Source organism: Ochotona curzoniae, unplaced genomic scaffold, assembly GCF_017591425.1.
Source record: "Ochotona curzoniae isolate NIBS_2020 unplaced genomic scaffold, NIBS_Ocur_1.0 scaffold_3890, whole genome shotgun sequence".
Taxonomy (NCBI): domain Eukaryota; kingdom Metazoa; phylum Chordata; class Mammalia; order Lagomorpha; family Ochotonidae; genus Ochotona; species Ochotona curzoniae.
Window position 1 is genome coordinate 34285297 of NW_024467115.1, and position 21965 is coordinate 34307261.

The window sequence follows — 21965 nt, forward strand, 5'->3', positions numbered from 1 at the left end:
GCAGCTGCCTCGACTAAGAATAGAATCCCGTGTTTGATTCGAATTAGCCATTTGAAACAAGAGCAAAACAGCTCTGAAAGTAGTACCATCTGTTTTCCTTTAAGGCTGGGTCATAAATAACAAGATGAAAATACACTTCCTGCTCTGGATCTGTGACCTGCACTGCCTTCCCCTGCATTATCACTGACCACTTCTGCTGTCAACGCGTGTGACATTAATGGGGCAGCTGTTGGCTATCAAGTGTAGAGTTTGATTTGTTTTTTAGTTCTGTGTCCTGATGAGAGCTCCTTTGTGTCACCTCTGGCTTGTTACAAAAGGGAATATGCATGAATTATCCCCCCCCTATATTTACTTTAAAAGCCAAGTATCCAAATGATCAAATTGTTCAAAAAAAATGTTTAAAAATTCTTACACCAGAATATTTTGCAGGGTCAAAGTGACTGGAGTGAGAAGGAAAACCGACAGCCCATCCCAGGATCTGATACTCTTCAGGCATGGTCTGGCTAATCCCAGCAATCTAGGAATGTCGAGAGCAGAGCAGAGGCAAGAGGGAAAGTGAAGATTCCAGAGAAGTCAGCACTGTGCTTCCTGTGTCCTTGGGGCCTTCCCAGCCATGCTTTGCAGCGACCATCAGCTGAGATGAGCTCAACCCTCCCTCAGCAATCTCTGTGACTCTCATGCATGCCAAAAAGACTCTAGTCTGTCTCCTTAACACTCATAGGGCAGGCCCCTGAAGGCTTCTGGACTGTCCCGTCTGTGCTCAGCTGCAAGGCTGCTCTAAGAAGTAACTCAGATAACAAGCACACGATTATGAGTTAGACAGAGTCAACTGCGGTCTGTGGAAGAAGATGCACCTAGCAGGGAATGTCTCCATGGTTATTGTGTTTTTAGAAGAAATGCATTTTTTTTATTTTACTTATTTTTATTACTATCATTTTATGATACAGTTCCATAGGCCCTGGGATTTCCTTTATCTCTTCCCCACTTCCCTCCCACCTCACTGAGTTCCCCTATATCACTATTATAGTATAGTTCTTCATACTCAGTCATATGTCCATCATTGCAGGCATGGACAATGGCAGAGAGTCCAGCATCCTATTGTCAAGATATAGTAAACAGTTTCATTGGGACTCCATCTTTGTCTGGAAGTAGAGATGCATACTGCATTGTATCCTCACATCTGGATATGATGGTCTCCATTACACAGTTACTATACATCCCCTTAAATGAAAAGCCACAAAATAAAATCAACAACAGGAAGAGAAAAAGAAATTAACAACACCATGAAGTTAAATAACATGCTACTGAATGACTAATGTGTCACTGAAGAAATGAAAATCAAGAACCTTCTTGAAGAAAATAATGACTCTGCTTGATCTATGAGTCATTGGAGATTTAATCAGACCAAAGTGCTTTGAAGAAATGAAACTAACAAAAAAAATCTAAATTCATAAGATATAGTTTCCGCTGATCTTTGTTGGTGAAATGTGTCTCCTGCAAGCAAAAGATAGATGGGTTTTGTTTTTTAATCCAGTCTACTAATCTATGACTTTGGATTGATGAGTTTAAGCCATTTACATTCAGGGTTAATACAAATAGGTGGTAATTTGGTTCTGCCATTTTAGCAAAGGATTGTTCATTGATTTAATTTTCTGTTATTATTTTACTGGAATGTTGTTCGCATTTGCCTTTGGTTTTGGTGGGTGCTATTCGTTTTCTCTGTCAGGAAAATATCTTTAGATTAGCATTTGTAGGGCAGGTTTGGAAGAGGCATATTCTTTTAACTTTTCTTGACTGTGGAAGAATTTTATTTCATTTTCAAAGACAAAGGAAAGTTTTGCTGGGTACATTATCCTGGGCAGACATTTTTTTTTTTTTTTTTTTGCTTTTAGAATCTGGAATATGTCACTCCATTCTCTTCCGGCCTATAAAGTTCCCTGTGAGAGGTCTCCTGTGAGTTTCATTGGCATTCCATTATATGTCAGTTGATTTTTTTTTTCCCGTGCACATTTAAGGATCTTTTCTTATGTTCAATTGAAGAGAGCCTGATGATCACGCGTTGTCATGAAGATCTCTTTTGATCAAGTCTGTTGGGAATCTGTGCCCCTCTTGGATGTTGTTTCCCAATTCTTTCTCCAGATTAGGAAAATTTTCCCTTATTATTTCATTAAATACATTTGTAAGCCCAGCTTCTCTTTCTAGACCTTCTGCAACTCCCATAACTCTTATATCTGGCCTTTTAATAGTGTCTTTCAATTCTTGAACACTTTTTTTAGACTAATCCAGCTCTGCTTCCAGCTTTTTGTTTGTTTCCCCCTAGTGACAGGAAATATCTTCTAATTCTGAGATTCTTTCTTCTGACTCCTTCATTCTATTTTGGAGACTCTCCACTGTACTTTTAGTTTGTCACACTGTATTCCTCATTTCTGATATATCAGCTTTCATTTGACTTATTTCCAGTGTGATATATTGCTTAAATTCCTTGAACCTCTGCTTTATGTGCTTCTCATTGTTGATAAGAAGTTTTATAACAAGTGTTTTTAATTCTGTATTTCCCATTTTCTCAGTGTCTTCCTCAATGGACTCTGAGGTTGGCATAGGATTTTGCTTCTTCAGTAATTTTCATTGTGGCTGTGTCTCTTCTTTGGCTCTGAGTCATTGTACTTCTGGTTAGCAGGGTCTTCTCCTTGGGGCAGGTTTGTAAGCTCTGTCACCCACAGGTCTACAGTTCAATTTTACACGGCTCTTTGTTTGCAGTCACTGTGCCACTCCCTCCATGAGTTCCAGGTCTGGGTTCTTATGTTAGATTTCCACCATGGTCTCCACAGCCCCAGCTCCTGGCTCACCACTCTGCATCTCCTGTGATACTGTGCTGAGGCTGCACCGTTGTCTGTACAACCTTTCTCCCACTTCTGGTTGGCATGGGTCCCAGGATTAGGGAGACACCAGGTGTCCTGTATAGCTAGGTTGTTGGTGGTGCTGATCTTAGGGATCTGTTGGCTCTTAGGTCTGAGAGCCACATGGACCTGTTTTGACCCATAGGATGCCATAATTGGTATTCTTTTCCTGTGTTACCAGTGCAGTGCACTGAGCTCAGTGAGTTCTTGCTGAGCTCAGCACATGGGCAGCTCACTGTTTTCCCTGTAGTCTAAAATTCTTTGTCACACTGTAAGAAATGGCTCCTGACATGCCACTACTAGAGTTTTCGATCTGCTGGCCATCAGGTCTGAGGCTACCTGGATCTGTCTTGGGTAGAACCTGTATGATGCCACATTGTTGCAGCCCAGTGTGGCTCTAGGAGGTTTGCTGGGCTATGAAATCCACCCTGTTCCCTCACTACCAGTCTGGAACCTGCCACTCTATCTCTGCTCCTGGTCAAATCAAACAGACCAGCAGGATACACAGTCCTTTGTCTGAGTTCACCTCCAGAGTTCCCAGTAAATGTCCCTTCCACCTTGTTGCTGATGGAGTTCCCACTGCAGATGGAGTTCAGATCATCATTCACTGAGACCTGCTGGAGATATGAGTCACTGCATCACCACACCGTTGTATCTGCTGCTTTTCTGTGTCCGTCAGTCTCCAGGTGCCCCTCTGCTGTTGTTCTGTCCTCTCCTTTTTCCTGGAATGTGCCCTCTCTGCTTCACACTGGCTAATATTTCTCCATCTGTTTAAACATGTCCTTGCTCAGTTCTGCCATCTTGATTCTAAGAAATGCTTTTGAAACATAAGACAGAAGTGGAACAACAGACATGTGGCAAGGCTCATCCAGGAGCTAATGGAGAGGTTACCTTGGAGACCTGGGACATTGGCTGGGTCCAAGGGAATGACACTGGACCTGGGCACTGATGTAACCTGAGTGCAGTAGGGTATATTCATCACACACACACACACACACACACACACCACATACTGTCATCAGTGGCAACCCAAGATTGGGAAGAGCCTGGCCATCCCATGCTTGGACCAGCACAAAAACTTCCTGCCTACAGGCACATTCCATCCAGGTTAGTTGAGATCCTACTGTCAGATCAACCTCTTTTAGAAAACCAAAAATCCAGAAAGACCCCCTCACCACCTCCATTGAATTCCTGTTGCTTCCAAATAGCCTACTCTCCCAGTCTGTTCCCAGTTTACAGCTGCAGCAGACAACCGGTCACTCACCATACCCCCACCCCTACCCCTTCCAGGCCCCTGATGCTGGAATCCAACACTCAGCCCCACCTCCACACCCTCCATGAACCCGGCCCGCTTACCGAACGAGCCATGCAGGGCATGCCCTGCTCCACCTTTCCTAGAGTTTGCCCCATATACACTCATAAAAGAATAAAGAGATCAACTCTGCTGAAACATGATACATGCAAATCTTCGCTTGGTGATGGCAGTCAAGGAGCCTGAGAGGTCTCAGTGAAGAAGCTTCTTGAGCCTTGCAGTCGATGGTGCCTGAATACATTTAATCCCAGCTTATTCGAAATGAGCCAGGCTTCTTCTAGAAATCATTCAGGAAAGCATCAACTCGAACTCTATCTCTCTGTCCCCTAACTCTTGCCCCTTTGCGTATACCTCTGTTCTGATGGCTGATACATTATCTTCCTCTGTATATGTCAAGACACTATTCACAGTCATGGTCCAAGGAAACCTTTAGTAAGAATCAGTCACTTAAGAAACATCAAGGGCAAGGCAAAAGCTAGGAAGTCGTGAACCCTTAATCCAGTTCTGGATCTTCTATAATCCACATGCCAAGTTCTTTTCTAGACTTTACAGACTCAACTACACTGCTCTTTCCTTGTGCATGAGGACCTATCTTGAGTTTCTTAGTAGCTGGCTTCAAGTTCATAGAAAATTCACACTATTTTAATTTCACCTTTCTACCAGTTTTTGAAGTTCTCTCATCTTTATTAGTTGGATTGCTTCTAGAACTTATTCCGAGAAGGTTAAGAGAATAGCTTTATACAGGCTCATGAGCTTTTCAGAATCAGTACATGGGATGCCAATCCTTCTGACTGCCTTTTCAAAAATTACCTTAAAGACTATACTGAAGACAATTTTTTATCTCTCTTAAGACAAATGCTACTGCCTGGGTTGCTTGCATAGCAGGTGAGAACCGATTCTGGCTGTTCTGCTTCGGATCTAGTTGCAGCTAACGCACTTGGGAAAGTAGAAGAAGATGGACCAAGTACCTGGGCTCCTGCCATCCATCCTTGATACCTGAATACAATTTCAGACTGCTGTCTTCAGCCTGGCCAACACCACCCATTGCAGCCATTTGGGAAGTGAGCAGCAAACAGACGATTTAGTTCTCTCTCCCTTTGCAACCGTGTCTTTCAAATTAATAAATTTTTTTTAAGAAAAAAGAAAGATGCTGAAACCCATTTCTACTTAATAGCACAATAAAGGGTAGGCCCCTTCAGTAGAGGCAATTCTGGGTGGCCCTATGGTCTTCTCTGAGCTTACATTTGGTGCACCAAAATCTAGCGGATGTTCGGTTAACAACGAGGGCCTTGATGGCAGCAGCATCTTCCTCCCGGAGAAGTAGAAGATTCTCTACTTCCGAGCCCAAGTGTTGGCTGTTGCTAATACAGAGCAGTAACCCAAAGCACACAACCTGTGTGATTTTACACAGTTCACGAGACCTTTTCTTATCTTTCGCCATGTATGTAAGAACACCTCAAAAAGATTATGGAAAAGGCCTGGTGCAATGGGTTAATTGGCCAGTCCTCACCCTTCAAGTACCAGGATCCCATATGGGCACTGGTTAATGTTCCAGCTGCTCCACTTCCCATCCAGCTCTCTGCTTGTGGCCTGGGAAAGCAGCACATGATGTTCCAGGGCCTTGGGACCCTGCATCCGCAAGGGAGACACAGAGGAGTCTCCAGGATTCTGGCTTTGGATTGGCTCAGCTTCGGCTGTTGTGGCCACTTGGGGAGTGAACCAGCAGTGGAAGATCTTTCTGTCTCTCCTCTCTGTAGATCACCTTACCAATAAAAAAAAAAAAAAAATCTTAAAAAACAAGAGAGAGAGATGGTGAAAATGGAATTAAAAGATAAGTTTAGCTTGTTGCAAAGAAGTGATTTAAAATCCATAGACTTGGGCCCAGTGGCATGACCTAGCAGCTAAAGTCCTCACCCTGAATGTGCCGGGATCCCATATGGGTGCTGGTTCTAATCCTGGGAGCTCCACTTCCCATCCAGCTCCCTGCTTGTGGCATGGGAGAGCAGTTGAGGACGGCCCAAAACCTTGGGACCCTGCACCCATGTGGGAAACGTGGAGGAGGTTCATAGCTTCTGGCTTCGGATTGGAGCAGCTCCAGCCATTGTGATCACTTGGAGAGTGAATCATTGGATGGAATATCTTCCTCTCTGTCTCTCCTTCTCTCTGTATATCTGACTTTGCAATAAAAATAAATATATATATTTTAAAATCCATAGATTTTATATAAAGCTCTTGATTACCTTATGTAAAGCAGGGACAATAATGCTATTTATCCCTGAGGGTGGGTGTGTCAGTAGATAAGACAATGTATGTCAAATGTCACCAAAGTCTTTCAGTGGTTATTGAATATTCTTTTTCTGTCTATGGGCTAACTGGAACCCTTGGCTGATCATCCCCATGTCTGATTTTACATAATAACAAAGAAAGGCTAACCTGATGTGAATGTTTACCAGGTTCCACATACATCCCAAGTGCTTCGTAGGTGCTCTCTCAATTCCTCGCACATCCCTTAGGTAATTGCTATGTTCAGTCTCGTTTTACAGATGGCAAAACTGAAGGCCAGAATGATGAAATCATTTGTCCAAGGCCATTTCGATGAGTGATGGTGCTGAATTTAAACCCAGCTCTGTATGAACACAAAGCCCAAGATCTGCATCACTATTTTGAGTGTCTCCCATGCATCTATAAGGTCCTCAACTAGAACCATGCATTGAGACTGCACCCTTGCTTCTGCTGTCTCTGCCTCCCGAGCCCATTGACACACACACCTGCTCCACCTGGAGCCTTCCTACACCTGTTACTCCTCTATAAGCTATGCTTAGCACTCACAAATTGAAACATATCATCACATCTTTGCTGATTTCATATCTCTCCAACCACATGCTGCGACTCAGAGAGCAAACTACATCTTCCTGTCTTTTCTTCTGCATCACCCAAGTCATTAACAGAATACTCACAAATGGATGAGCTCACTAGTTAACATATAATCAAACAGCTCACCAGAAATGGAATTAAAAAAAATAGGTTTGCGGGCCTGGTATAGTGGCCTAGCAGCTAAGGCCCTTGCCCTGAATGCACCGGGATCCCATATGGACTCTGGTCCTAATCCCAGCAGCTCCACTTCCCATCCAGCTCCCTGCTTGTGGCATGGGAAAGCAGTCAAGGATGACCCAAAGCCTTGGGATCCATCACCCACATGAGAGACCTGGAGCAAGTTCCTGGCTCCTGGCTTCAGATCAGTGTGGCTCCAGCCGTTGCAGTAACTTGGAGAATGAATCATCAGATGGAATATCTTCCTATCTGTCTCTCCTCCTCTCTGTATATCTGACTTTGCAATAAAAATAAATAAATCTTTAAGTAAATAAATAAATTAATCAATTAATTAAATAGATTTGCTTTGGTCAAAAAAAATTGACATTATATCTACTATGGGTTTTAAGGAAGAGAACGGATAATGTATATTAAGACAAATTATACATAAATTTCAATTTTTGCACCAAACAAACATGCTTTAACTTCACTGCCCACAAACGTTTTTGAAGTACTTTTGTATTAGGCTTCAGCTTTCATGTGAGTTTCAGATGTCATGGATGATATAGGCAAGCAGTTACGATGTTGGTTAAGACACCCACATACTATGTGAGAGTACCTGTTCCTGTCACCAAGCAGGGTTTTCTGGAGTGAGTTTCAGACTCCTGGCTTCAGCCCCACCCACCCTACCCAAGCCACTGTGGGCACTTGGAGAATGAACAGAAAGAAAGGGCATTCTCTGTCTTTCTCCCCCACCCCATCTCTCCCCAGTGGCTTAGCATTTCAGTGTGTGTGTGTGTGTGTGTGTGTGTGTGTGTGTGTGTGTGTGTGTGTGCCTCCAGAATCTGAAGGAAACACTACTCCTGATTATGTTCACAAAGACCAAGACACAAGTATACTCATGGCATTCTATTATAAGCTGATGGTTATTCTTTGTCACATGATGGTAGTGGTTTTTTCTGTGTGTTTGGTCAGGGTGTTAAGAGCCGTGTCCTTCACCTCTTGTCAGGTTTGGTTTCATTGCAGCATATAAACTAGGTCTCACATCATGGGTTAAAAGAAAAAAGAGCCAAGTTATATGCAACGGGTCTTTTTTTAAGATAGAAGAAAAATGTGGGTTAAGAAAAGGACTGCAAAGTTAATTTACACAAATCCAACTACATCCTTGACCTGTGTAGACCCCAATAAGGCGTTAATTACAAAAGGATTAACACTTTCCCCCATTGCAACAATAGGATCCTCTATCAATGGAAGATGATAATAATATTTGCATTCACCCATTAGCACACGTTTCGTAGATTATGAGAAAGGTTTCAACATTCCTACACAAAACTAACCATTCCCGGTGAAGTGACAGAGCTGCTTTGCATAGTCTAAAAAGATAGGACCAGCTTGACAAATGCCAGAGCTCTGTCCAAAGCTGGTAGGAGTGCCAGGAAAGTACAGACTGGCAGTGTGACTCCTGTTGGCATGTAACTCACTACACCAAGTCAGTAACTGATTACTTTCTGGAAAGAGATGACTTTCCTGATCTTCTGTGGTTTGTACTCAGCCTTGCCCCGTTCTGCTGCCCACTGCGATGACTGTCAAATTCCAGAGTGGATGCAGCGGCTTGGGGAGAGAGATATAGAAACACCATTTCTTCCCTGAGTGATTCAACATTTACAATCATGCTGGAAAGAGCGCATCGTGAGTATGATCAATGTCAGTGATAAACCTTTTGAGTAATTTTTATCATAACCACATTTCAGCATCAACTCCACTATATATGCCTTGAAATGGGATTTTGTACTTTTTGTGGAATGACACGACTCTTAAAAAATGTAGTAAATATAAGGATACTTGGGCCAGGAAAAGAAAAAAGGATTTTTGACTAGTATACACACCCTCAGAGGGATTTTTCTTCCTTTTTAAGTTTGTCCTCCCATCTAGGTCAAGTCGGTAGCACTGCCAAAGTCTTTTCTGGGCACAGGGAGGCCTTTCACATGCTGATAACCTTGACAGATGAATGGAAGAATATCTAAGAACTTTCCTTAAAGGCTCATTTTTCCTCCATGAAAAGGATATTTGATTGAAAATAAAACAGAGTTGACAAAAAGTGCCAAATTCCACCGCATCCCTGTCACTATTGAACTAGTCACTTTGTCACTTTGTCCTGACACACGTACTCTGGAATTTGAACTGCTGGGCATCGTGATGGACCACAGCGACATGGTTTTGTAGGCTTGGTGGAGGAAGGCAGAGGACAAGGACAATACCCAAGATCCTCCTCTGGAGTTATACCTTTGATTCTGTTACTTTGCATGGCAAGAGATCCTGCAGATGCAATGAAAGTTACTAATCAATTGACACTGAATTACTCAAAAGGGAGCCTGGGATAGCCCTGGCTGCTCAATCATCTCACGCACTTACAAGCTGATGGCAGAAGAGGAAGGCAGAGAGATTAAAAGAAAACACGATTCAGTATGAGGGAGGTTCTCTGTTGCTGAGATGGAAAGGAAAACAGCTGAGACTTGAGTGCATCCACCAGCAGAGGAGAGATGCCCTGGTCAACACCAAGTAAGCAGACTCCACTCACAACGACAAGGTCCTGAATCTGATTCATAAAGGGAAAATTTAGAAGTTCCCAGAAATTGTTCTCAGGAATTGGAGCTTAACCCATCTGACCACCTGATTTTGGCTCAGAATGACCCTAAGCAGAGTTATGACCTACGTAACTATGATAGACTAACTGTATCTCATTTTCTTCTTCTATTCTGCTTGTGATACCTTGTTACACAGCAGTAGAAAGTGAATGCACTTGGAACTAATGTTTCGGCACAGCAAGTTAAGCTACCACCTGTGATGCTAGCATCCCATACAATTACCTGCTCAAGTCCCACCAGCTCACTTCCAATCTGGCTCCCAGCTAATGCACCTGGAATGCAGTGGAAGACAGTCCAAGTTATTGGGCCCCCGCCACCCATGTGGGAGATCCAAGTGGAGCTCCAGGCTACTGGACATCACCAGCCCAACCCCCACCAGTGTGGCTATTTGGGTGGTGAATCAAAGGAAGAACTCTCTCTCTGTCTCTCTCTCTCGGGGTGTGTGTGTGTGTGTGTCCTCTCTGTCTTTCTCACCTTTGAGATCAATTCGGGCTTCAACACCTGAAGCAAAGAATCTTAGCCTACAGTTTGCCCTCCAAAACCAAAGCACCCTTCACCTTTTCAGTACATTGACAATCGCACCCACCTGGTGGCACCTCTTCCTATGCGGTCCATATCCTTATTTTATTGCCACATAGTTCTTGATACTCACATAGTGAGGATCTTGAATGCAGGGGCTTCTAATTTTTATGCTCCATTCTACCTACTGTAATCCTTGTACATCACAGACAATAAATATTTGCTCATGTGTCTTGTTCTGAAGTATCTCTCTCCACTGTTAATGAGATGAAATGACACCAAAAGTCCAGAGAAAACCTCATTAGCCAAGCAGCGGGATCTCAGTGGTGACCTGCCCCACATTCTACTTGGCCTTTTACTGTCATGAGCCCTACACACATTTAAACTGTCAAAATTAAAAATGTAACTGCAAAAACAAGATAATCATAGAAAATAAGTTTTGCCAGTTGATTTGTGTGACTTTTCAATGACATTGTAGACAACCCAACTGTACCCTGAGCTGTCAGTTTGCAAAGAAACCAAATGCTGCTTCCATAGCCGAATTTATGGTAAGTGCACTGTTCACAGGAATATGCAAAGGGGAAAAGCTGGAGAGAAATGAGAAAGAGCTTTGAACCAAACATTATTAGCAGTTTAGAATGATAAGTAAGGGATCAACACTGTGGCATAGCCAATACAACTACAGCCTACATGCTGGCACCCCCAGTGGGCACGTGTTTGTATTGTGAGAGCTCTGCTTTCACTCCAGCTCCCTGCTAACGGCCTGGGAAAACAGCAGATGACCCAAGTGTTTAGGTCCCTGTGGAGTGAACCAATAGTCAGAAGAATCTCTCTCTCCTCTCTTTCTATCTCTATATCTCTGTAACTCTTTCATGTAAGTAAGTGAATATATACATACATACGTCAATAACTCTTCTTTTTAAAAATTTTTCAGTAAAACAGGCATGAAAAAGCCAAGCTAAAAATTGATCATAGTTTTGAAAGTCATGTAGATTTGGTACAATCCCCAGAAAAACAAATACTGCTTAAAATCCCAGCTAAGATATTTTACTTTATCAAATGAATCTATTTTAAAATTTCAGGGAACAAAAAGCCAAGACTGCAATTTGGAAAAATAATGAAAGTGAACTTCACCATGGTTCAGTTGCTGCCCTCTAAAGTTACCCTTCAACCCCATGGCAACATGTTGTTTCAAGAACAATCTAGAAATTAAACTTGAACCTTAAAAAAAATCACCCCCGATTTTTCTTGGTTTCCCAAAGGAAAATGTAACATAAAATCAATGTTACATGTGGTTTATGTGCTCTCTCTTACAGACAAGGGCTGGGCTGGGACTCTGCCGGGCTGTATTGCTTCTCAGTATCTATTAGGCAGGTCCACACTTAATCCCTCCTGGATAGGAAAATCTCTATCATTTTTTAAGACTTTTGGAGAAGATATCTCCAACTCTCTCACACCTATAAGGTGAATAGCTTTTCTTATTATCCAGTCTAAATCCTTCCCATGATGCTTAGGAGTCGGTTGTACTTCTCTGGTTGTACTTCTCTAGAGGTGGGAGGTGGAATTGATCGCTGCCTCTTAGGCAGGACAAGACTGGAGACTGATAATGACTCCGCTCCAAGTCCCCTAACGAAACACTCCGAGGGGATTGTGATTCTCGGCAAAATCTTCTGCACCTTGTACTGCAGTTCTTCATCTTCAAACTTCCAAAGTGGTTGCCAACCGCGGTGAAGGACTTGATTACCTGGTCCTGATGTCTTTGGGGGCCTCACATGTTACACATTGGGCATCTATCCGGGGCCAGAGCTCAGGAATATAGGGATAAAATTAATCATCTTAAACTTCCCTCACGCCCACAAATCATTTTGTGAAAATAATTTGGGCAAAAAAAAGAAAGAGTGCTGAAGGAAGCTGTAGGATGTGAAAACAAGTCACAGAAATGTTGCCTGCACTCAGAAAAAATTAAGACATAATGTCAGTCCATGTCAGTGATCACAGCAGCAGTTCCTGGAGGACAGAGGACCACGGGCCTCCAGGCTTTGTCTTTTCCTATACATCTCCTTAGTTTTCAAACTCCTTATGTGAAGCATGCATTCATTCTGGATAAGAACATGTCAGCAAGAGAGGGGCACTGGAAGGGAGGAGTCGCTTGACACAGTCCCACAAGGGGCAGGTGACAGGGACCAATAGCCACTATGTGCGAGGAATGGTCCCTGTGTTGGCAAAAAAGCCCTAGAAGATCTCAGACCCAAACAAATCTGGATGGTTGGTCACTCTAGAGACAGAGCAAGTGAAGCGATGCCCTGGACACTACCCCTGACCTGTGGGAGTAACACCCACTCACCAGTTTTTGCACTTGAAGGAGACTATTTTCCCTTCCCCTAAGGCAGTTAAGGATCGTGACATTTCAGGAACCCAAATGCATAGCTAGGTAGGAATAACTCAGCCATAACTGTGTTTCCTTTGCCGTCTATAAAAGCATTTGGCCGATTCAAATTTAGGCAACAAGGCCATTATGTGCTCAAAAGAGCACATTCTAGACTTGTTCATTTCCCTTTTCTATTTATTTATTTTTCCTTGTCTATTCAGGACCTTATAACTTAAAAATACCACAGCCACACTTTCAAGAGCCACATTTACAATGCCCATGTTTGGCTTCTGCTCAGCACTCCACCAAGGTTTCCCCCACAGAGCCAGCTCAGAGCCAGGCTCCGCAGCAGGGACCTCATGCAGACCTCTGCAGTAGCCTGGTCACCATCCTGGTGCCTGTCCAGCACTGAGTGCAATTGCTTCCAAAAGTGTTGTGTGATCGCAGCCTAGGCGCACGAGGCAGTGCAATCACAACTGAAAGCAAAGGTTTTCAAGGGAGGCACACAGAGCACAGACAGATCCACCTACCTCCAAGGCTCCATTTGCCCCGCATGCATGGAGGTAACATGCCTAGAGCATGCAGAACGAACACAACACAGGGTGAGCCAATGTGCACATGTACACACACACCAGCAAGAAAACAGTCTGAATGCCAGTCTGCCATCATGAAAAATCAGCCTCTGTCATTCATTAAATATTTACGTCGTGGGGCACTGACTGACCTGGGCCAAATATTAGGATACGGGATGCATAAGAGGTGGCCTCCAGGAGTCGGTATTTGGCACTCAAGAAGCCACTTGAGGGCTCAGCATGATGGTCCAGTGACTGGATCCTGGCCTTGAATGTGCTTAGATCCCTTGTGGGCCTCAGTTCATGCCCTTAGCTGCTCTACTTCCGTCTAGCTCCCTGCTTGTGGCCTGGCAAGGTCGGGGAGGAGGGCCCAAGGCTGTGGGGAGTGAAGCGGCAGACGGAGGATCTTCGTCTACTTCTCTGTGTAAATCTGCCTTTCAAGATAAATAAACAAATAGATAAAGACACAAATAAATCCTTTGAAAAAAGAAGCAACAGCAGCCCCTTGTTAGGCCCACATTCTATACAGGAATGTGTGGTTTCCAGTCCTTTCTCTACTTCCATTTCAGATTCCTGCTGATGTGCCCTGGAGAGGCAACAGGTGACAGTGCAGTTTTTCGGGTGCCTGCTACCTGCTTGGGAGCTTAGGAATGAGTCCTTGCCTCTTAGCCTAGGTTTAGCAAAGGGCAGTCAAGTACCCCTCTCTCTCTCTCTCTGTCTCCCTCCAACATCTCAAATAAATTTTTTAAAAGAGGTGGCTTCTGTCTTCAAGAAGTTGATCAGTATGAAAATATACACACATACAGATAATTTCAACTCACTTTGGATTTTCGCCATGTTCATATCTCACTGCGATTTTGATTTCCAGTTCCCTTGTGGCTAATGATGTGTTGGGCATTTTTTCCCTGTATTTGCTGGTTATTTGTATTCTTTCAAGAACTTCTTATTGAAGTTGTTTGCCCAATTTTCAAATGAAATGGTCGCTTTATTGTTTTTGTTATTGTTGAGGTTTTTTTCAAGATTTTTTTTGAAGTACAGTGTTACACAAACGTGCACACACACACACATAGAGAGGGAGAGAGAGAGAGAAAAGAGAGAGAGGGGGATCCTCTGTCTGCTTATTCATTTCACAAATGGCTACAATGTGCAGAGCTGGGCCAGTTAGGAGTCAGGAGCTTCTTTCACATCTCCCATGTGGATGCAGGTACTCAAGGAGCTGGACCATCTTCCATTCTTTTGCCAGCCATAACGGGGAGCCAGTTCAGATGTGGAACAGTCAAGACTCAAATTAGCATCCAAATGGGATACTGGAACCACAAGTGATGGCTTTTCCTAATATGCCACAGTGCTGGCCCTGTTGAGTTTTTTCTTTTTAAGTTGCTGATATATTAAGGGTATTGATGTTGTCAGAGAAGTGGATGGCAAATATGTTTTCCCATTCTGTTGGATGTCTCCTCTCACTGTTGATCATTTCCTTTACTTTGTAAAAGCTTCTGGGTTTGATATGATGTCCTTGTTTAGCACTGCTTGTATTGCCTTGAGGATCTTATCCAAGAAGTCATCATGGATATAATTACCGTGGATTATATAATATACAACACTTTGTAATCTGATTTTCACTTACAATAGAGCATTAACAGTTGAATATTTTCAAATAAGATAAAAAAAATTCTTAAGTTGCTACATAGTATTTCCTAATGGATTTCTTTAACGGTTTCTAATTATATTGTGCTAAAAATTCTTGTTCAACAGGAACAAGTATATTAATGGGAGAGAAAGCATGGAATGATGTGACAGCATGGAAGACACATCTCAACTAAAAGAATTCCAAGAATATCAATATTCCGGTTAGTGCCAAGGAAACTCTGGCTTTAGCCATGGCACAGCAATGAGAAAGAAAAATTCCACTCAGGGATCGTTAATTTGAATTTGCATAAGTTGGGAGTAATAGGGGCAAGGAGATAGAGAAAGGAACAGCTCTTAACTTGGGAGTTGACCCAGGGTAGGTACTCACCCAGGCAGAAAACCCAAGAACAGTGTGTTTGAAGGGCTGGGGACAGGAGGACTCCGTTTAAGAACATCTTGAGGTTGAGGCACACTCACAACACCTTGACACGGCAATGATCAGTCACCCGATCCATAAGGACATATCCAGCTCCAAATTATGTCCCAGTGGAGGAGCAACTCTGGAAATCAACCTGGTTGAAAGAGCCTTGGGAGTGAAAAAGATCATTCTGAAAAAGCACACACAGGAGCATGAGAGACAACTGAGGATGGATTCAAAGTGGGCCCCGCAATTTCAGAAAGCACGACCAGCCACTGGATCTGACTTGTGCACAAGAGTGTCTCAGGGTTGGGGGCTCCTGGAGAAAAGCTGGGGCTTGGAACCTTTGGGAGGTCACCTGCAGTGAACGACTGAGAAAATCCTGATGACTGCTAGCTCTTCTGTGGATGAGCCCTACCCTTGAGAGTGGTCATATGACTAAGTCATAAATGTTAGGATTCCATCTTTCCAAGGATGAGATTGCCAGCAATGGGAGAAGGCAATGAGAGAATGGGAGCAATGTTAACCTTCAAAGACGCTAGGCAAGTGCACCACATCACCCAAAACACAATTAGCTACAACGACAAAGCAAAGCAGCTAGTTAATTCTTGTCTCGATCAAAAATAGGCCAGCTACCAAAGGGGAAGAATGATGAAGGCAGGAATGTTTGAATGCCATATTTCATCGGTTCTCAGAAACTCAACACCATTTTCTATGAAATCTGAAATCAGAACACATGTCTGGATTGTTGAAAACTGAGTTCCTTCTGCAGCAATAATCACAACAGAGTTCTCATTGCCTGAGCATAACCAACATTTGAATCTTAGAGACAAGAAAAAATAGAGGCTCGATCTGGAAAGGACTTAAATCAGAATCAGAATGCTGTGAGGAGCAAGCAGCTAGGTGGTGGCAAACACGCTTTCTGCCACCTTCCTGAGAGGGAGCCAGTGCAGGCTAGTCCATGCACCTGCAAACCCATGGAAGGGGTTCTGCTTCAGTGACTTTGAATTATTTCACTGATTCATGTAAAACATTCGGAATAGTCGTATCCCTAATGGCACAGATACATACAAAGTCATGGACATCAATGAAAACGAGGCAGGAGAACCAGACTCCAGATATGGAGAACTCTTTGGAATACCTTAAGAAACTTTGGCCTCTTTCATTTCCCTTTCTCTATAGGCATGAGAATAACCAATGAGAAAAACCTATGCCTGAGTTCAAAAAGTCCTTTAAATAAGCATAAAATAAGCTCCAAGTGATAAGAAAGCACCGGATCACAGTTTAATCGGCACTGGCTTTCCCCTTCCAGTGGCATACAAAACAGCAGGTCTCATAAAATCAATTGTGGTGTAGAATTAATGAAATGGGCAGCTGGCTTTTAATAAATGTATTTGGACCAATGATCTCGTCCTCTCAGAAATATCTTTAAATGGCTGAAACTCCCAAAGAAATTCAGTTCCCTATCTTTGGAGAGAAATGCTGCCACATGCCCTTGGTTGCTGCATTCCTTGAAGCCTCAACATTGTCAGTCTGCTCTTGTTGGAAGTGCCAACAAGCCACTTCCTTCTCTGTAACACGCTTCTGCCACTGAGCTTTCCTGAACAAGGCCAGTTCTCCAGAGACAGCCCAGCTTCTTCTGTTTTCTAAGGTTCCCTTTTTCAGAGTTAAAGCTGTTGTCAAGGTCATCTGGCCTCGGCTGATCTCAATTACTCCCCTCCACTGCACAGGGTTGGGGGTGACCCCACTCCATCTCTTTCGCCTTCATTTCCTCTCTGTAAAATGAAGGAATTAAATCAGGAACTGTCCAGATTCCTACAGCATCAACAACCTAGGCTCTGTGTGAATTCTCAAATCACACACAGTGATTTTATCAGTATGCCAACCTAACTGATTACCGTAAAATGAGCTATTTTGCCTTCCTAAGCATACTTCAGTGTGTACATTACACATTCACATCTTTGAAAGGCCACCTAGCACACACCAGCATCACTGTATGTCCAGGGCTATTGAGGGTATGCGTGCATGCGCTCATGTTCTCCGCTGCTGTTTACAAACCAGGAAGCTCCCACTGTGGCCATTGGAGGAGGCTAATCCACACATTTGCACAATTTTTTTGTACATGCATCTGTCTTTTGGGAGAAATCTGGGGAGGCAAATGTTAGACAGAGAAACGAACCTCTGACCACTCGGAATAGCACTGCCTCATGGAGGAGGCACTTCATTGGCAGAAAAATTACTCCTAAGGCAGGAACAGCTGAAGGCCTTGAGGGTTTTGTGACAAAGAAGAGATGGACTTTGGCTGGGTGTGCCCGGAATTGTGCCCCAAGAACCTCTACTTGACTAGAGCAACCCGAATTGCTCCAGAGAAAAGAGTGCAAGTCTCTTTCCAGAGACCCGCCCCATGACGCGCAGGTGTCAGTAGCCCGGAGCCAAGGGGTGATACACAGCACCTGTATGAGCATGCAAGGAAGCAAAAATGGCACTGTTTTGAGGCCCACTCAACTTTACTAATTTAGGGTTCTGGAGTTCAAAGAAAAATGTTGATATTTTTCTTCAGGTCTTGCTTGCTCCTCCTTGGTGCTTCTCAGAAAGGAAAAAATAATAATGTCCAAACTACTTAACATTTGAGGTATAGGTTGAATACTCCTCACTCTCCCCTCACCAATTTGCTGAAATCCCAGAATTCTTATAAAAGTTTTCTCTCTTGCCAGAGTTCATGAAATTCGTCCACTGAACTAATCTGGAAATTCTGTCAGAACAAGCTTTTTCTAACATGTCAGCATCTCAGTTCAAAAAGATATTGATGTGCAGAAAAACAAAGAAAAGGAATTGAGGAGCGGTGACTGGGGGAGAATGTGATCAGGGTACTTTTCCATCCTAAAGAGAAAGTGGATCAGGAGATACCGCATCCCTCACAGCAAAAATACACCCCCAGCGGGCCCCTTACTAGCAGGGGGTATGTTCCAAGATTCCCTGTGAAGTTTCAAGACTGCAGACAATACTATTTCTATATATGTCCATGTAATAAAGCTTCATTATAAATTAGGCACAGCAAAGGTTAATAACCCCAATAAAAATATATTGTGATAAAACATAACACAAGCCCTTCCACAGTGGTTGTGTTCATGGAGATGACTCCTAAGCACACAACAGGCATGTTGCATACACACCTTGTGGATGTCCATACACAACAAGAGAAATCGCATCCCAGGGCTGCATGAGATTTCATCCTACTTCTCAGAACATGTGCATGATTTAAAATGTGCACATTGTTTCTTTCTGGAATTTTCCATTTAATATTTTCATACTTTGTGGGTAAGCAGAAGCATGGAATGCAAAGCTGTGGATGAGAGGACACCAAGTATTAATGTATTAGGAATTGATAAGTACCACACTGTACCTTTTTTCAGGTTGAGTGCTTTAATTGGTCATATGTAACAAAATGCAATAGAATCCAGTGGTAAAGTGCTGATACTTTCACTCAAACCCCCTCTATGTGTCACAGAGCTGTATACTGGACACGTACATATCCAGGAGCCTGCAAACAACAGCCTAATTTTTTTTAATTATGTGCTTATTTGGTGGTGTGGGAGAGGTAGAAATAAAGATTCCTTTTATGCAACAATTCTGATGTTTATCCTGAAGAAAAAGTGTCTAACTTTAAATTGTCATTATTTTCACAGGAGTTGAGAATGTCTAAATTCACCGAAAATGTCCAATTTCACCATTCTGACATTGACAGGAAGTTAAGGAAGGACAAATAGGATCCCTTCCTCTCTCTATAGGCATCATTTATTTTAACAGATTACAGCGTTCCAGAAATGCAAATCCTATCACCAAAATGAGCCCCAGCTTGGCTATCCCAGCAGAGATCCCTGAGCGCTGGGGAAGGAACCATCCCTCCAGCATCTCCCCGGAGGGATCCCACAGCATCAATCAACTGTCCTTGGGCAAAAACATGAGAGATAACAAGTCCCAACTGACCATCGTCTGCATGTATTTATCGTCCTATGCACATGTGTGTGAGCACTGTTGGGTCTGCTTCCCATGGCAGGCCAAGCACTGGAATCAACTGGTGTGCACATTTCACCCCCTTGCCTCTGATGTGTGTTACTACACAGGGCAAGCAGGGAGAATTTCCAAAATGTTCTAGAGACATGAGACTGGAAGGTAAGTTTAGAGGAAGGCATTTAGCAAACAGTTACAGTACCACTTGGGATGGCCACATCCATCTTGGAGTACCCAAGTTCAACTCCCACCTCGGTTTCAGCATAGTGCAGCAGCTAATGGCTCAATACTGGGCTTCCTACCACCAGCAGAGGAGACACGTGCTGACTTCCAGGCCTCTAGTTTCACTGGACCCAGCAACGGCTGTTGTGGAAATTTGGGGAGTAAACCAGTAAATGAGATCTTTCTCTCCATCTTCTTCCTCTCTCTCTCTTTATCCCTTTTAAATAAATGAAAACAAAAATATTTATATCTTCTTATGATTCATTTTACTGATTTGAAAGGTAGAGTTGCAGAAAGAGAGAGGGAGAGAGATGGAGGGCAGGAGAAGAGGAGGGAGTTCGCACCTGCAGGTTCACAGCCCAAACGTACAATAGCCAAATCTAGACCAGGACCCTTGAGCGCCATCTGGGTCACGCACATGTCTGACAAATGCCCAGGCACCTGGGCTGTTTTCCACTGCTTTCCCAGGCGCATTAGCAGAGAGCTGAACTGGGAGGAAAACAGCCAGGACTCGCACTGGAGCCCAGGTGGAACGCCGGCTTTGGGATGCCCCAAGCAGGCACAGGACAGCTTTGTTGTGGTAGAAAAATATTTTTGAAACACATTCAGCTTTTCCAAAATATCCATTTTCCGTGAAGCCTTTGAAGTCCTCTTCTGTGCATGGATTCAAGCATTTTCATCCCAGTTTCTCTTCTAATCCCTTGTTTTCACAAAGTTGTAAACCTTATGTACATTTCAGTAAATGTTTGGGAAGTTCCTGTTTATTTTATATTGAATATTACCACTAAATGCTTCCTTGCCTAAAACACACTGTACATTAAAATGTTTTTAAAAGTTCTATTTTGTTTTCCAGCCATCTGAACAAGACAAGTGAAATGTTAGAACATTTCAAGGAGAATAAACTAAAGCTCCAAGTTCCTAAAAATATATATCCATAAATGCAGGAGGGAACAGTACAAGATGAAACCATTCATAATTTTTGGACCAGCCTAATTCAAAATAACTCAGCTACTATGAAATGTGAAGTGATGTTTCTCCTCCATTTATTAAAGAAAAAGCCCTGTGAAATGAGAGGCCTTTGAATTATGAATGAAAAAGGAGATGGGAGCCAAGGGAAGAAGAACTAAAATGATTTCGCCTAAAATGATTCAACATGACTTTTGATATTAGGTGACGAAAGGATCTTAGAAATGATATAAATATTTTTCATTTTTAATGCAGATGTTATACAGAACACATATTAGAGCAAAAAATAAAATTAAATGGATATTTTACTATTTCCAAGTGTACTTGGCTCTTAATAAAACATGAACGATTACATTTACCTAATTTGTTTTTGTTCCATTTTAATAAATTAAATTTGATCATTTCTTGCAGCAGTTAGTTTACCCAAGAAATATTTTTCTGCTGTCTTAATCTTGTATTAATCTTAGTGAACTCCCAATGAAGTTCCAGCAAGAGGTTAAAATTTTCGTTGCGTTATATTTTAAAAAACAAAACAAGCCCAGTTTTGCCCTTCAACACATAGACAAAGCAACCGTAAGAGATGCAGCAGGCCAAGAATTCAGCAGGTGTCTGGTCATGCGCACAAGGAACTCAGAATTTGTCCCATCCTAATGAGAAAAACACTGAGCAAGCTGAAAAACCAAGCACCCTCTAACGCCTGCCAGGGCACGTGAGCACCCCCAACCTGGAGAGACAGACAGCAAGGGGACAAGCAGCACGGCTTCCCTGAGCAGAGCCCCTGCTGCAAGCAGCTACTGGGAAGGAAACTCAGCTACGGTGTACAAGTCCCTGGACATGCAGTGTAGACAGCCTCCAAGAGCATAGCTGCAGGACAAAACAGGGACCTGCTCCTCAGTTACACACACACACACACACGCGCGCGCGCGCACACACACACACACACACACACACACACGCACACACGCAATCCCTCATGCTTCCATGAGAAGGTGGGAAAAGAGAACTGCTAGGAAATATACCAGAGCTTTTTTGATTCTTATTAGCAAGGCTTGCCCTCAAGAAAAACTCCAAAGCCCAACTAATTGAGGTTGTATTAAGATCTAACGGAAGGGAAGGATAAAAAAAAAAAAAATCTAACTGCAGCTTACTCTAGGCTTCCACAAGGAGGAAGAAAAACGCCCACCTCCAGCTGCAGCCCACCCCAGCCCTCCCATCCCATGGCGGGGAAGAGGCGTGACAGAGCAGAGAGGCCCTCCTGAAGGTCACTGCCAGGGGTAGGGGCTCAATAATACAGAGACCCAAGCATGCCACTGCAGAAGGCCTGCCCCGCTCCATGCCTCACAGTGGGCTTCAAGGTTTGCAGGCCTCGGCTCACCCTG